This window comes from Hylaeus anthracinus, unplaced genomic scaffold, assembly GCF_026225885.1.
Source record: "Hylaeus anthracinus isolate JK02 unplaced genomic scaffold, UHH_iyHylAnth1.0_haploid 4, whole genome shotgun sequence".
Lineage (NCBI taxonomy): Eukaryota > Metazoa > Arthropoda > Insecta > Hymenoptera > Colletidae > Hylaeus > Hylaeus anthracinus.
The window spans coordinates 7,644,043-7,661,513 of NW_026535289.1; the positions used below are offsets into that span (position 1 = coordinate 7,644,043).

Genomic DNA, 17,471 nt, shown 5'->3' on the forward strand with positions numbered 1-17,471 from the left:
CTACTCGTTGATTGCTTATCTGTATCGCAAGATTCAAAGGTAGGGCGAAAAAGAGTCGAGTCCAGTGTATCACCATCCCTTCACCGCGACTCCGAAAATTCTCTTATCATCGGAAGGATACAATAGCGTATCGACGAGACGTTTAATAAAAACGAGTGCAGACTTGAGCGTAGACTCGCATACGAATTATCAACAACTTTGATATATAAACTGTCAACGCGACACGGTTATTGTATATACTCCATCTTGAAAGCGACGAGTTTCGATCCTTTTTGAAAGACGATTATCCAACACGTGAATTTCGCAATTCCGTTTGCGAACGGTGATACTCCCTTCTATCTTTTTTTCCTTCTCTTTTTTATTTCGTTCTCTCGGACTCTCGACAGTCGTTTAAGAGGATATTGGACGCCATTGAACGTTTGGTTCTGTTCCCAGCCGGCGCGGAGGACACAGTGAATAGTCGTGCGCGCGTGTTTGCCAGTCGACGTACAGGTCGAAACGCAATCCTGCCCGCGGGGTAGTATGGGGGAGTGCGGGAGATAGATCGTCTTCGGGGTAATCTGGCGTTGACGTGACCTAGCCTAACGTAACTTTTGTTTGGGACATCGGTGGCCCACCCACACCATCATCCCCCGCCGGCCATCCCTCGTTCCCAAAGCTGGTGCTCGTGTGTGTGTACACTTTTCTGGAGTGTGTGCGACTGCTTCGACGGGGAACAACTTCGCGCGTCTACGCGGTAAGTGATACACTATATTTATCTATCGGGTGGCATCCTGTCGCGCCGATTTATGAGTAAGTGCTCGCGCGACCTGCGCCTCGATATCGTTCGGAGCGTACTCTCGATATTTATCGAACGTGGTCCTACATATTAACGACTAAACGCAAATCGATTCCACCCTTTTTTCACACTTTTAACAGAACTTCGCGACGAAGGATTTCGCGTTGCTGGGGAGAATTGGAACTTGTATGTTGCGCGCAATTAGACGCCATTTTGATAAGCTGGGCTACTTTGATATTTCCATTGTGCAGCGTTCGGTTAATAGATGATTTTCATGGATCCTCGTGCAATTGAGGCGATGCATCAGAATTTTTGTTTTGTTTATCGGTACTTAGCGTACCTTGCGTACGGATAGTAAGAAGAACGTTTCGTTTTCGTTTGCTAAAATGTAATTATATTACGGATTTACGCTGTAATGGATCACAACACAACGTTTCAATGTAGTTCGCGATTCTACTCACAAATTGTTGATCGAATTGAATATAGAAAAGACGTTCGTTTTCGGAACAATATTTTCCAGGCTTTTAATATCTACGTCGGTATTCACGCGTATAAATAATTTTTGCTATTACCATATTGGAAAATGTGCTTTCAATGCGATAAAATTCCTTCTGTTAATACTTTTGCACTGTGTACCAATCTAGTTGAATCAATTTTGTATCATCTTAGATCATAAATTATATATCCTTGAGTAGTGTTCATCTCAATTCGATCAAATCAAATATCGTAAAACCGATTCAAATATCAGCAGAAAGGAAACCACTTCACTGCACTGTACATAATTGCAAGAGTAAAATTAGAACCAGAATAATTAATATAACATGGAAATATTAATAACCTTCAAAATTAATTTCCTCCTCAAAGTTACGCTGACATTTTACCGAACCACGATATAGGAAACAGCAACCTATACTCGACGTTTATGAATTACGGATAGCTTCCAACCCTGCTTGTATTTTCAGCAATAAGTACGTCGTCTAAAAACAACTTTACCTTTGTCCCATTTCACGAACGCGGCATATGTCCAGCTTCCGGTCGCTGACAAAATTTATTAATTCAGCTGCTCTCAATTTCCCCCGTTCGCAAACGAAATAAAAAATAAAATTAAAACGTCCGGTTGGAAACTCGAGACGAGTCCGTCGACGAATTTTTCATTTCTCCTAGAAATTCATAACTCTACTTCCGTCCATGGGTGCACACGGCTTCGTTAAGCCAATCGTGTCACCTCCAGACGTTTCTGTCCAAAGAGTGCAAAGTCACCGCAGGAATAATATTCGCTTTGGCGAGTCCAAAGCTTTACCAAACCGCGAGTAGCTGCGGCATAGCCTGGTGGCACATGGTGCTGAAAATAGGCGGACGCAGCGCGTTGCGTCTTTCCACGGGCCCGTTTGGAACGGCTGGTTCCAGTATCTCGAACTGTGGCCTGGAGAAAAAACAAAAAGAGAGCAGGGGTGAAAGCGGGCGCTAATTGGTTAATGCCCGTCATTACGGGGCTGCGGTGCCGCTTGCTAAAGAGAATTAAAAATAGCCAGCATCCGCGCGAGGCGGTGGGTGTTCACGGGCCAAAAGGACACTCTTGATTCTTTTATTACGCCTTTATTCTTAGCTTTCGTTTCGCGTCCGTTCATTGAGAATGCGAAATAATTTCGAATGTTGCGGGGGAGGTCGCGTTTCCGTGCTAAATCTACCTATTTGATTTTCGCATGAGGAGACTTCCGCGTAATCTTACCTCGCGAGTGCTCTCGGTTTGGATTCAATTGGAGCAACGTTATTACTTCTGACAATTAAGGTTGATTATTTCATTGAGTTATTAACTAAATAAAATAATACGCGGTATTGTTGGTCTTCTATATTTCGCGTGGAACAACGTTGGACGTCACACGATTGCCACTAGGTTCCCCACAGCAAATAAATTTGGTATCAGTCTCGCGAATCCTGACATATTTGTCCAATGTAATGTGTAACGTTGTTCCAGCCATCCATTCATTTCTCCATGTCGTCGGTATTGTTATATACTACCCCATTTATTAAAAGAGCCCCTTCATCTTGTTAATGTACATGTTAGAAGTAACCTATTGTCACTACTGACAATTTTGTATCCACTTATCTTTCTTAAAATTCTGTTAATAAAAGTATATGATTCTATTCGCGTTGATAAAGTTTTAATAAAGAATGATTGGTAATTCTTCAACCAGACATTGAAGATACCTTACTTGTTTATTAACACAAACTTTTCGTTACTCTCTTAAACGTAAATACAGTAAATTATTACAAGGGTTTCGCGTCTTTCGTCCCTTTCTCTCGTTCCCCTTCGTTTTCCCTTCGTTTGTTGTCTGGTCACGCGCATTCCTGGTACTCGTCCTGACGAGCACGCAGAATCGTCTGTGCTTGTTGACCGAACAACAACGCGAAGGTCTTAAAAGCATTTCCCAAGAACTTTCTTATCGCGGCTTAGCGCGACCTCGCGGCACGTGATCCAGTGATTAGAGGCATTTCGTGTTCCGTTCGGTGATCGAACACGATTTCTTTCGTTGTGCAAACGAGTACAAGTGGAAAAAAAACACTCCTCGCTCTTTCACTTTCTCAGCTGTTGAATCCGACGTAGAGAAAGTACAGTAAATCGTTGATAAGAGTCGCGAGAATTTGTTGAGTAATTGTCGCGTTGTTATCCTCGCCACTTGTTCGTCACGCGACGAACGATGTCTCGAGTTATTTATGAGAAATTTTGTACTCTTACGATGAACGAGTGCGATCGAATTTCACATCCTTCGATCGATAAGTGTCGCGGTGTTAGGACCACGTTGCGACACTTATTTATCGACTATTCAGTGTATTACCACGAATCCAAATCATAGAAAAATTGATTATAATTTTTCTCTTTACTTTATTTATTTATAGACATCTTTGCAACGTTCTCAGCTTTCTCACTCTCGAAGCTGACCTCGCGGATTGAATTCGTATAGAAATATTCGCCGGAAATTATGCTGTTACCGTACTAGCTAGAAACGAGTTTGTTTGATTCCATGACTGACACGGACGCATTGTTTAATTTCATTTCGGAACGTAATCCACGTCGCGCTGCTTTAATTAAATCAAGCGTTTTATTGCTGTCTGCGTGAATTCGGCTGTTAAATAACGTCGATAACGTTTCGCGCATTTCAGAAATACATGTGTAGTATAAACGATTGTTGGGTCTGCTCGAGAGGGAAATTAGTAGGTTGGAAAAAAACAGTCGGTATGTCACATATTTAACTCGGAGGAATGAAGTAGACTTATTACTCGTTTGCAAACGTTCCATTTATCGTTGTGTTGGAAGAATTTATATGAAATTTGGTGAATTAATTCTCAATAGGAATTTATTTGAACCACAACACTTCGATTCTTCATTATTCCATCGTCAGAAACATATTTTATGATTAAGAACTTTCAAGTCAAAGTTAAAGGAAACTAAACTAACTAAGTTTTCATTTATTTTTTCATGATACTTTTTCTCTCGTCTTGGTTACTCCGTTACACATCCAGGTTATTCAGAACATGTTGCATTTCGTGTACTTCATAGATCTTGGAAATTTTGAAAACCACAGCACACTTTCGTTTCCAAACTTGCCTGTGGTACGAAGCCGAAGGAAGTCTGAAACTCGAGATGCGTTTTCGAGAGGAGAGCTTGGGAAACGTCGGTGAAAGTTTTCCTCGCCCTGCGAAGAATGATTTTATCGCCATGATCTGCGTACACGTAAAAATGCGCGTATAAATGTACAGTCCTCCGGGATTCGTAATAGCGATTCGATTCTCGGGCAAGAAAGTATGAGAAATTGAAAGATTCCAGATAGCACGGGCCAGAGCTTGCCGGTGACGTGCAGGTCCGCGTAGTCACGTGAGCTCGAGTGACTTACACCCTCGTCCTTACTACACGGGAATACACTTACGCGCCACGGCATTCATTTTCTGCTATCGTGAGTTGTACCTCCACGGCGAGCGGACGACGGGATTGAAAAATTCCAGATAAAAGTGTTACATCGCATTTTCCACGCTCCGCGAACATTTCTGAACGACTCGTGCGGACAGGATGATCCTTTCCTCGAGGGTAATTAACAGCGATCGAGAGATTGACATCGATGAATTTTATTCAATCTTAACATGTCAAGTGTCCACATTTCTGTTTTCAATTCGTCCTAATTTTGCTATCCCATGCACGTTTGATATGCATTTCGTAAGAAAAAATTCTCAGTTATTACCAAATAGTATTTTTGCGACTGCGTGAAGGTGTTTCGCAACAACGTGAAGCTGCTTCTTCGTCCGAGCGGAAGCGAGGTTCCGATGTTGCGGTTGCCATTAAAGAACCGGCAATTATTTGAATTGGGAGAACAGTGACAAACCTTGTACAGTTCGGACGTTCCGAAATCTTTGTGTTCTAGTTAATCGTTAAATAAATGTGTTGTTTCTCACACATTTACAATGGTCACTCAAAAATATATCTATAAAAGGTACAGCTTATACTTGCAATTGATGCATTTATTGCACTTCCAACTGCAAGTAGCGTTCTCCTTCGTTATCCCATGCCCCTGTTTTGCCCTCCGAAGAATACGAGAGCTCGGATTAATATTATTTGTGCAACTTTAACCGGCAAAAGTTTGATATTTCAAGATTGCCCCTCTCTGATTCAATTATGTCGAGTAACGTGAAACTCGAACTTTCACGACTCGTAACTTTGAAATTGTTGAAGTTAGGTGGCCAGGAGGAAGTTATCGTGCACAGCGTAAGAATTGTAATATGAAAAATAATGTTCAATTGGCAGAGACGTCGAACGCAATGCTTCGAAGGAAAATTCGCCGCGAGTGTCGATAGTTTTCGTGTTACAGCGAGTCATGGCGAACGTTGCGAGCAGCTTTCCTTCGTTTTCGTGGCGCAAATTTGTTTTTCCGCGTGTTCGTGCTTAACCACGGCAACTGATACACGGGATTTCATTTGAAACTTTAATGAAAACGAGCGATTCGTTTCGTATCTTCGATTCACCTGAACGATTTCCTGTTTTTCTGTGCTCGTTAAAGAGCCTATCCAACGCCGATGTGGCGAAAATGTTGGTTGCCACTGTTTGCATAAAAGGATAGAGATAAAGAGAACTCGTTTTTGGGGAATTCGTACCTGCTGATGCCGGTTTCGCTTCTACGGCGCCGCGAAAATGCAAACGAACGCGGATCGTACGTACCATTTTCGCACGTAATTGGTTTCACGCGAAACGAGACAATTTTCATTGCACTGTCCTCCATCTCGTACATTGTCGCAATTGTATCGCCAAAATAGCTGCTCCTACCAGCGGTTTCGCGTTCTGCATAAATTTGCCAGCTTACTATTATAGGTTCGTGTGGCGTGTATCGTCGTGAAATATGTCTATTGAAGTGCTGGTCTGAGAAAAACAAAATTATTTTGAACGAATCAGAGATTAACTTTAGCATATGGGCGACCGTTCTAATGGGGCCAAATGCCTATCAATAAATAACTTGCTACTCTTTCTTTCTAGATTACCAATCAATTTAAGACTTTCATTTGGAAAATTCTGAGAAAACGTAATCGTTAGAATAGAGTTTCTAGCCAGATTCTACGGCGTTTAATTACACATTTAAATGTGCGCAAAATGGAAAGGCTTCTCGCGGTCGCCGCCATTAACGTACACACAAGCGCGAAGAAAGACAAATGCACTTGCGGATAGTCGCATAGGATTCAGCGACAGCCAAGTGTACAATACGTTTCAGCCGCGGAAGCACTTAAAGTTTCCATTTACTCGTCGCACGCAGCCGTTCGTATTGGCGTGTGAATGCTTACGTTTGAGGGTTATACGAGCGGCCAGGACGCAACCTGTCAATGGCGGTATTTCCCGACGAATGGAAAAAAAAAAGAAGAGAAAAGGAAGGAGAGTCCGCGTGAAAATGCTCGCGAAGTATAATGCCAGTCACTTGGCCGAAATACAAGGTGCGGTGAAAAGAAGTGCCCTCAAAGGCGGCGATATCAACTGGGAACTTCCTCTCGCATTTGTGCAACATAAAGCGAATGTGGTATGATAAAGCGCGGATAAAAGCATAATTTTTTAAAACCGCCGGGCGAATACCTTGCATCCGGAATTCTCTGTGCGAGATACGCGTCTTTGTGGATGCAAATGTGTTTAGTCATTACGCGGTAAACGATAAACTCCCCAGAGGGTGCGCGTTTTCTATGGTTAGAAAGAGAAACTCGATCGAGGGAAGTTCGTCGTTTAAAGAGGAGGCATTCGTTTCTTTCTAAATCGCGAAATTTTTCACGGACATTCCTGGCCGTGTCTGGAAGATTTTGGGATCGATGAAAAATTTGGGGCGTTTCAGTCGCTGCGTTAACTCCACTTGCACGATAGTTGTTGGGATCGATTCTTGTTACGAGAGAAGTTAGCTGGGGACAAGTGGTCGACTACTTTCCGCGATAACGCGTCGAGCTTCTTGCTGTGACGCGGTAGAAGTAGAAAGGGCTGCCTTTCGACGTTACTCTGCTTTCGATTTGCAAGGGTCAGTAGATTTTTTTCATGGAACCTGCTGGATGCAGAAACACTTAAGATTGTAAATTTGTTTCTGAAAATGAATTTCTTGCGAGAGAGAAGAGAAAAAGGGGGCCGACATACTGGGTTAAAAACGTTGTATAATAGATTAAGGGTAGTCACAAATTTTCTTACCGCTGTGATTTTTTAGTGGAGGTTTAGAAATAACACGTAGCTAAATTTATCTTTTTATGTATACTCTGCATATACTGATAATACACAAAACATTTAATTCGAAGCTGCATTTCTGCATCCCTACCACCCACCATGAAAGCTTGAGTTGACCACTAGTGGACGACGAGGACTACATTGACTAGCCCTGTTTTAGATATTTAACACATTTGTGACCGCTGACGTGAATTCACGTAATTTCAAAGTCTATTCCTGATCGTCTATTATTTACCTTATAAGCAAGTATACAAATTATGAAAACCTTTTTATTTCATACACTACATATTCACAAAATTGATATTCCAAAACATATTTTGTAACTTTTATCTTCGCCTTAACGATACAAATTTGGAACGTTCAGCTTCAAGATTATATTATTTTCGCCAGTACTCGGTATTAGAAACGTAAAATATCTGCCGGTCGCGAATGTGTTAATTCACCATTCTTTTCATTTCCGACACGTATTTTCTTGTAAGATCCACACACCCAAGAAATATTGAAGATAATCGGTTGTACGAAGCTCCGAGGTGCAAGGATTCCTTAAAATTCGATTTTTAGAGCCGATACGGTCCCCTTGTCAGACGTTCCGAAGGGCACGTTTCTCTCGCACGCGTTTTCCGCCAATATCGACGAGGATTCCTGCAGGCGTTATTGAAAATCCGTATAGGAGACGACAGGGTGGGGCGACGATGTCGCAACAGCTCGTGTGTTTAACCCCCCCGGAGCAAGGACACGCATATTTTAGCCGGTCCCCTTTAGGTATTCCAGCAATAGCGCCGTCGGCCATGTGGCGTTGCATCCCCGAAGGTAGCAAAACTGTAACCAGCCAGCAACAACGCCAATACCTTCGTCGTTCCACGCGAAGGGAGTATGAGTGGGAAATACTCGCCGAAAGAGAGCGGGCGAGAGGAGGGACCACTGTCGCCCGTAGAAATTGAGAGCGTTTCTGGAAGATCCCGTACGGTAGGGCGCGAGTTTGGTGGGAAGCGCTTGCATGGAATTTCTTGTGTGAATTCCAAGGCACGCGACATACCGCGCGTCCTGGTATTCGGTCAGACTCTGGGTGGCTTCGTTTTTACTCGGCGCGCGTATTTGCCTAGACGCGCGAACCCCACGGGATAACGTCATCCGATAACGGGGCGAGCCTGCGTATCAGAACGCGATTACATTGCGCGCAGAATGTAATTATTGGAATTCAATTAATTAGCGACCGAACAATTCGATTCCCGGCCAGATTCTAGCCGTCCACGAGACTAAAAAGTGACGAGAGTGATGATGGTTTCTCAGGAATTGGCACCATCGGGTACAATGGGGGTACTTGGTGGGAACTCGTTCTTGTTGTTGGTAGGAACAAGTCGATCTTCTTTTTTTCCTACTACCGTGGTAGAGGGGAAATCCTACATAAGACACCCCTCAGATGTTGTTGGGGGATAGTGTCAGATTCCTACTGACTAAAAACCACTCCACCACAGCCTCTCGGGGCGAGACTCCACCGAAGGTAATACTTCGCCCCCAGAAAGAAGTCGATCTGGGACCTATTGAAGCTCCTAGTATAGAGAAAATGGAGCTTGGTAGGTGGTTAACACATTTGCGACCGGCAGATATTTTACGTTTCTAATACCGAGTATATACTGACGAAAATAGTAAAATTCTGAAGCTGGACATCACAAATTTGTATCGTTAGAGTGACGGTAAAAATTATAAGATATGTTTTAAGTGTTGTAAATATGTAGTGTATAAAATAAAAAGATTTTCATAATTTTATCACAATCAAGAATAGAATGTGAGTGACGTGAATTCACGTCAGCGGTCGCGAATGTGTTAACAACTTTTTACCCTTCAGTGGAACAGCCCTCCTAATCCTACCTCATTTTAAACATCGTCATATTTACACTGAGAAACCAATACTCGTCAATTGAATAGTTTTACTTGAAGTGCTGCATCCAAGGACCTCCAATGAAATGTAGCTTTCGAAGGAATTTCGAAGAGGATACTGATGATTTGCAATTGACCTGCTGATCGATACCCGTCTGGAATCGGTTTACCTTTCAGACGCTCCTCGTACGAAGAAGGCGAGGGTAATTATTCGCTGGGGAAAGTCGGTTGTCGAAGGATTAAGGCAAGTATAGAGAGCTTCCTCGGCTGCAACGTTCCTCGATGATCGAAAGACCAACCTTTCCGAGGAAGTTCGACGCTCCCGTTCCCGTGTTAACGCCTTGGCACGTCGCACCTGTTTCAGAAATTGATGCCTTCTCAGGAGGTCCCGCGGGACAGGACTCGGAGAGTTCTCCTAAATAAGGGATCGAGCTCAGCCACGGCAACTTGGAAATTGCGGCCGTGGCACGGTTGCGGTGATCCCTCACGTGCGATCACGATCAACCCACGAATAAACACGTCAACCCCTTTGTCTCTCGTCGCGTCTTCGCGTTTTCCATGTTCGACGCGATCCCGCCTACGATCGCGAGGGGAGCCGAGGGAACACCGATACCTGTTGAAATTAATTAAACTTTCTTCCGAACGTTTGTCTTCGGTATTCTTCCGCGCGCCGGGTTGCCTGGCAGGCTGATTACGTAGGCAATTAAATAATTTCACCCTTAGGTACAGCGGTGACATTTCGACGCGGCGGACTCTGTTATTTATTGCCTCACCGCAGCTTTGTCTTCTCGGTGGAGACTGGAAATTTCGTTTACCTTCCTGGGTGGAGGTTAATTGAGATTTCTGGAGCGTGTCACCCAATTTGGCTACCTTAAGTAGTTCACTTTTGAGACAAAAATTGATTCGCCGAGGAAATAAAATCAACAAGACCAGAAAAAAATAATTTACTTTTAATTTTACGAATAGATCGTCCAAAACATTCATAGTTCACACCGTGCTCGCGAATTTCTTTCTCGAACAATCTTCGCAATCCGAGCTATGCACGGCCTTTTTAATTTTAGTAACAAAGATAGAATGCCGCATCGAAATGTTGCCGCAGCGGAGCTTTATCGCGCTTTAACGTCACCGCGCGGGCCAATATTAAGCGCGATATAAACGGCCGGTTGTGTTCAATTTGGTACGGAAACGAAATGAGAATAAAAAATGTACCACCGCAAAAGTGCTCTGGTGGTACGTTTTATTTTACATGGCGGACACGTCGTATCAGCGCGGAAAATGGAGCGCTTCAGCGTTTGCGACCTCGGCAGGGTTGGATATTTTGGTGCCTCCGCGGCCCGTGGCCCCGTTGTATTTTCTTCGCTCTCCAATTGCCCGACCCCTCCTCTACCCTTCTTCTTTTCGACCGTGCCCGAAGATAGCCGGATATTTTACGCGGGGGTTGATATTCTGGGACATGCACGGGTACAAATGATAGCGCGAAAATGTTTCACCGAGATCCCTCTTCTTTTTCACGGTTGACTGCGGTGGAAAAATGGAGAGCTCGCTCGAAGCACATTATCCGAGAGTGCGCGCGGATATTGATACTGTCGTTGCGTGAAGACCTGCCAGAAATTTCCACCGCAACGGTAGAAATGGATTTGCCCTATTTGTCGCGGCGTATTTTCGATCGTCGCCGTTGAGACCTATACGACCCGACTACGAGGATCTGGCGTCGATTGATACGAGCTCGCCTTCTTCGGTACGTGTACGTGTTGTTAATGATAATATCGGATGGGATGACGTTCATCGGATAAATGAAGCTGATAAGTCGACGGTGACGTTACGTTGATTGACACCTCGATATAATTAGAATCCGTGGCCCTCTGGGGGATTTCATTTGGCAAACTTATCGCGAATCTCTCGCACACTTTGCCACCTCTTCGGGGTGAGCTTATTCAGTTTATATACACGTCTATCTTACTATAAGTCCTCTTTAAAAGAAATTAAATTTGAAGAATTATAATTTGATCATTTGATTTTATATTTTGGGAATGAATTCTGGCTAAATCTCGTTTGCTTCGCCAACAATATTCCTGAGAATAAACGAATCTTGAATCTTACCTCTTCTCATTGAGTAGAAATAAAAAGACCCGGAAGTAAAAATCTATCTGCTATTGTTGTTTTCCTCTCTCGTTGCAAAAATTCACAGCGAATTATCGTAACCAGTTAATAGATTGCGAAGAAACCGTGTCGAGGATAGCGTTGTTGCGACCAGCCGACGAGCTATGCCTCGATTTCTCCATTATTACGAAAGCCTGAAAACCGGGCGCAACAAAGAGGCAATCGACCCTCTTTCAGGATAGCTCGATTTGTTTTCAGAACCGGACCGTTCGGCTTAATTTAACGACGAGTACGTGGCTGTACTTCGTGAAAACCCTCGACAGTATCTCGTGATTTTCTTGGAAGCAGGACACGCGAAAATTTACCTCGAACGAGATGAACATTTCCTATGGTCGATCCGTTGCGAAAAAGAAACGAGAAAACAACCCAGAGACACCTTCCTGAACTACTGTATAGTCATCGTCGACCTACATATTTCCCAGTACCAACTAAGACAAAATCTTTCTTGTTTTATCGAATAATACGTTCTTCACCCTTGTTTATTCTGATTTATCGATAGAAGAGGGAAGCTGGTTTCATTTCTATGCATATATTTTTTTTATATTGTTCCGATCGCTTGAAGATGCATCGTTACCGCGGGGTGAAGGTGTTCCGCAACGATGTGAAGCTGGTTCTTCGTACGAGCGGAAGCGTTTTAAATTTCCCCGTACGAAAATCGAAATATTGGTTGATTATTCTTTCGCTTCATCGCTGAGAGATTCTTGCGCGCAATTACGCGAGTGCTGCTTTATTGCTCCGTGTCGTTCGACAAAAGAAAAAAGTCATCGTTCGAGTCGCATTATTCCACAATACTTCGCAGGGAATGTGTTTTTTACCATCGATTCTTATTGACGTTCCCTTCGTAGCGGAAAATGCGAAGTTACGCGCAGGAACGCGGACGGTCTTTTCTTTGATTATGGATTTACACATCGCAATAAGCAATTTTTCTTAATAAAGCTGCCGGAACATAAAGTTTATATAGACGCTTTCTTCGGGAGAGTTATGGTTAAACAACTGGGAACGGCGGAGGCGGCATCGCTCGCGGGTCAACGAAGTAAATTTACGCCGATGAGAAAATTCCACGTGTATCGGATTGGTCGGTGAAACGGAATGAAATTTTCGTAAAGTCGTTCCGGAATAAAATCGAATTCACGGTTGCGTTGGCCTGGGCCTCGCGCGCTCGAATTACACCGAATCAACTTGATATATAAGCGACATCAAAAAATTGTCGGAAACTCGGCCGCTGTGTATCGAATCGAAGCAACCGGGCGAAAGAATTTGCAGACGCGGGAGTATCTGACGTTGCACAGCCTCGAGACATTTTAATTTATAAATGGATACGTTGCGGGACGTGCGTGGAGTTGGCAAAATTGAATAATGAGAGCGAAAGAGGCCGAGAGAGATATTGGAATGCCGAGAAGAAATGCGAAGGGACGCTTTTGGGTCACTTGTATTTTCTTAGATGGCACTTGGAATATTCCCTGTCGCGATGCCGGAGTATAGTGTAATGGAAAATGTCGGCGGTAGCAAATTATAATTGAGTTCGAGCGAGTTTGGTCTTCGCATTAAAAAATTTTCTGATAAGATCTGTCTTGGAAGGTATAGATGCACTCTTCATTTTCACAAATGTAATTGACTTTGAACAGTTTCTCTCTCATACTTTGAAGACACCCTGGGCCATTTATTTGAGTAACTTATAGTGCTTCTTTATCAGTATTAGTTTCTTTATAAATAGATCGCAAATTGTTGATTTATTTATTCGGATATGCACAAGAGTACCGGTAAAATTCATATAAAAATTTTGAAGCTGATTGACTGATGATTGAATTTTGTATTTTGAAATTACGTATACGTACGATGAACATAATTATTGAGGTATCATTGTAAATGTTTATAGATTGAGGAACCATACATTTAACTCTGCATTAAACTCAACAAAACTAGGAACTAATTACCTATGGTATTTTCCAAGTAAATCCTACCTACTCGTTGTGTTTCTGCAGTTACTATATTATTACGCCATCTTAACTATAATAGAAGCAAAGTCTCGTGGCACCGTCTGGCAACAGCTCGTCCCACAGGCTGCACGTTATCTTTCCGTGGGATCCTTCTAAAAGAACCACCGAATTATTCAACTTTTACGAGTATTAAACGAGATATCGATTGGCGGTTAGCCGAACCAAACGACCGGATACGAGTAGATTCCGGCCGAGTGGAACGACTGAATCGCATTGTGAGTGCATAATACGGTATCGTGTATAATTCAGCCGTGTTAACAAAGTTTTCCACGAATCCGGGGCGAATTTATGTCGTTTCTGTTACATCGAGGCGGTGGCCCGAGCAAAAGTGTACAAAGCCGTCTGTTCGTTTGTCAATTTTGCGCGATAAATCTCGACTGCTCGACGAGCGCATTCGATAATGCTGTAAATCATACACCGGATGGCCTACGGTGAGAAAATAGCCGTTAAATTAATATCTCTTCCTTTCATGCGCGGGCTGGTTCACCACAAGGAACGGAAAGATGGATGGCTGGGACAAAATTCTTTTTGGCGTCGATCTCCACTTCGATAATATCGCAGATTGATCAACCCTGGCTTTAGAACGTCACGCGTTTTCCACTCGTGTCGCTTTGTAATATCGTATTTTACAGTTCCTGCTGCGATTTAATAGAAATGTCGGGTGATTAAATTTATTTCGCTCGAATGATCCGCAATTTGTTATACGCGCTCCTAAATTTCCCTGCAACGCCATTACCTGTCGATATTCTTCTCTCGCGAGAGTGTACCTGCGCGATTGAAAAAGGAAGGATGAATAATTTCAGGGTGCAGCAACGCGATATTCGCGAGACCAGAGGAAAAGTGTTCCAGTTGACGGATGGACCACAAATCAACGTCAGTGGAGGTGTTTTGAATTTATTTTTCGAGAATCGCGAGTGTTTTTATATATATTTCAACTGTGCAGGTTAATCAGAGAGTTTGAAATAATTGCTAGTAATTTTTCGTGATTGTGCACGTGGTATAGTATTATTGGAAATAAGCTGACCCTTTATTTTTATTCAATATAACATTTCTGAAACGTATGAAAATAATTGTACAAAGAAATATGATGAAATCAATCTGTTAAATAAGAGTGAATTAAATTAATACATCGTAGTCGTATTATCAGTCATGAGTATACATTAATCGAATTCAAAAAAATTGTCAACTATTTTGTAATACTGTAACGAGTTCGAACAGTCTGTTCCAAAAAATGTGTCTACCCCGACAGGATGTAAAATTGTTCCGATACCGTTATAGTCCCTTAAATATTTGATTCGTCGCGCGACTTCCTTTGCGGATTATTCTCGTTCCCTTTTCCGACGTTTACCCGCCGTGTTTCGTCATATTTTCAAAACGATTTTATTTTTGTTGTCGAAGGCGTTAATACCCGGCTCTCGAAAGCGGTGGAACGTTCCTTGTAATCCGTTCGTGCTTTCCTCTCCTCTGGGTTCGTTTTCTTTTGTCGCGCCCAAAGGCAGCTTATTTCAGCCTCGATGGCTTCATAATCCTCTAATTTTCCTTGCGGAAAAGTCTGGGCGCGTTGGATTAAAAGCAAAGAAAAGAGGGACGAATCGAGTACGGAAGGGCCAAGGGATCGAGCAACGCTGTCAATAAAGTCTTAATTGTCGCACCGAGCGGGGGTCGATCGTGCAAGTGGCCTTGTTAAGCATCGATTGATATATCGAGAAGGGGGTGAGCTCTGCCAATAACGGCGTAGCTAGAAATATCGTGATTTAAACGACGAGCCAACCACCCCGTTTCACCTCGAATACCACCGTCGCGTTCAATCCCCTTCTGTACATTTCGTTCCCCGATCTTTATTATTCCTCGTGACTCGGTAGCTCGGTCCGCGTTCTTTGTTCTTTTCTTCTCCTGGGAGTACTCGCACATGCGCTCACACTCGTTTCCGACTCGTGATTTCTAACAGGCTCTCGTACGCTACCTGAAAACCACTCCCGTTCTCTCTCTCCATCATCCTCCGCTACTTGTTCTCGAGATGTTTAAGAGAAACGGAATACATCGCGAGTCTAATTCTTTCAACGCGCGCTGATTCCGAACTGAATTCTTAAGAATGATAATTCATCGCCAGAGTAACGATGAAACGGGTTAAAATGACCGTGCTCCGTGAATCTGATGTTAAAAATACTGTGATAGTATTATTTATTTAATACATTAAATGTAGAAGTGAATGACACGTAGGCTAAAATGAACATGACGAGTTAAAATAAACTTATACATAGAGCAATTACATCGGAACAGAAGACAGTTGATCGAGCAAAATTCCAATTTCCAAATTTAGAAAACCATAAATTGCGCGAGAGGCGTGTCTCTCTTCCTGTACACGAGTTTCCTCTTCCAAATCGCGTGATCGTCCAAAAGCGAACGCAGTCTCAAACCACGTCTTTTCGCCGTTCCGCCGATAGCGTTAATTTCCTGTCGTTCGACAGTTTGCGTATTTTAAATACAAGACGCTGATCGGCCAGAAACGCTCAATTAAACGTCGAGGCTGGAGATCAGAGCCACGCGAACGACAGCTTAATCGAAAAATTATCCATCCGGGGAACCTGTCCCTCGATCGCCGATTAAACGTCGCATGAATGCAAATTTGCCGCGAAACTTGCCTCGTAATCGGCGTGATTACCCGCGGCGCGCCTCCGCTTTCGTTCTCGCGATTTTTCCTCGCGAGTCTTCGTCAAAGGTACCGCGATGGGAATTCTTCGACGATCGACATGGCACTCTACGATCTTCGCTAACTGTCCGCCTTTGAACGGCCTTGATATCAATCGAGTCGCTTCCAACGAGCCTTTATCTGCCTCGGTATCGAACGAGTCGCGTCGGTCTTCCTTCAGATTACCCGCGAATGTTTACGCCGCGGCTCGATAATCGCGCCGATATCGCATTACCGGCCCGGTAATTATAATTAAACTCTTACTAATAGTTCGTCGGCAGCCGCTCCACGACGCTATAACTGCCTCGGTGTACTAACGAACTCGAATAGGGCGTTCAATTAAATGCTACTTAACACGACCGATCCAAATCCCCTGCCTCCAGCGCCGCCTTCCCACGTTAGCCCCCTCGAATGGGGGGCAGGAGCGGCTTCTGCCACGCTAATCACCATCCCATACTACTGAAAGCGCTCCATCCTGAACACCAGCGAACCGTGCATCCTCCACGGGAGATGAAATTGTTCGATGGTTCGCGGGCTCTGCCTATAACCTTCGACAAAACGGCGAACTTACCGGCTTCCACGTTGATGTAACTGGGTCGCATCGCAGCTTGGCCAGGGGTTATTGGCTCGCTTAATATTCGGATAATTTGTCGATGATTTCTCGCGTAACTCTGCATCCTCCCAGAAAGATAATACTTTGGAACGAGCGAGGTCTTAAATCGGTTACTGAATTCACTGTGTAGCTTGGTCACCTGACCAAACTTGTGGAGTGAAAATTGTAGGGCGATTGTTTTTGTGTCGGAATCGATAGAAGGTTAGATGATTAACACGTTGGTTGCCAGACAGAAACTTGTGAAAATTTATACCAAGTTAAAATTTTGTCTCGAGACTATTGAAGATCAAATGACGTAACATTTATCGACATCGATTTCTCAACATCGTCAAATTCACGAATCCTACCCACATTTATTTTTATTAACGCCTCACATTTGGATTTTCTTTTCTAGTTCCTTGATGAAAAGTCCTGTCACCTGTTTCTAGGTGACGTGGCGACGAACGTCTTAAAGAGCTAGGACTCCCTTCACGAAATGGTAAAACATAATCGTGGAAGTAAATTTTAGTATGCTTTATAAATCCCTGTTATTCTTGTAAAATGTAACTGACCTCCTTTCAAAAATAAATTTGTTCGATATTGCTAAATGTGTCTGTGTTTGAAATTCACAGTCAGTGAGTAAATAAAGG

The 17,471-nt window shown here is 43.3% G+C and overlaps 1 protein-coding gene across 1 annotated transcript in view; it reads left to right on the forward strand.

Annotated features, from left to right (window-relative positions):
* The first annotated feature begins 302 nt into the window (after window positions 1–302).
* LOC128894947 (discoidin domain-containing receptor 2-like) overlaps window positions 303–17,471 on the forward strand; it is a 232,764-nt gene continuing 215,595 nt past the window's right edge. The window contains exon 1 of the mRNA XM_054157062.1: window positions 303–736. The gene's annotated coding sequence lies outside the window, so the exon portion shown is untranslated. The remainder of the gene's footprint in view (window positions 737–17,471) is intronic.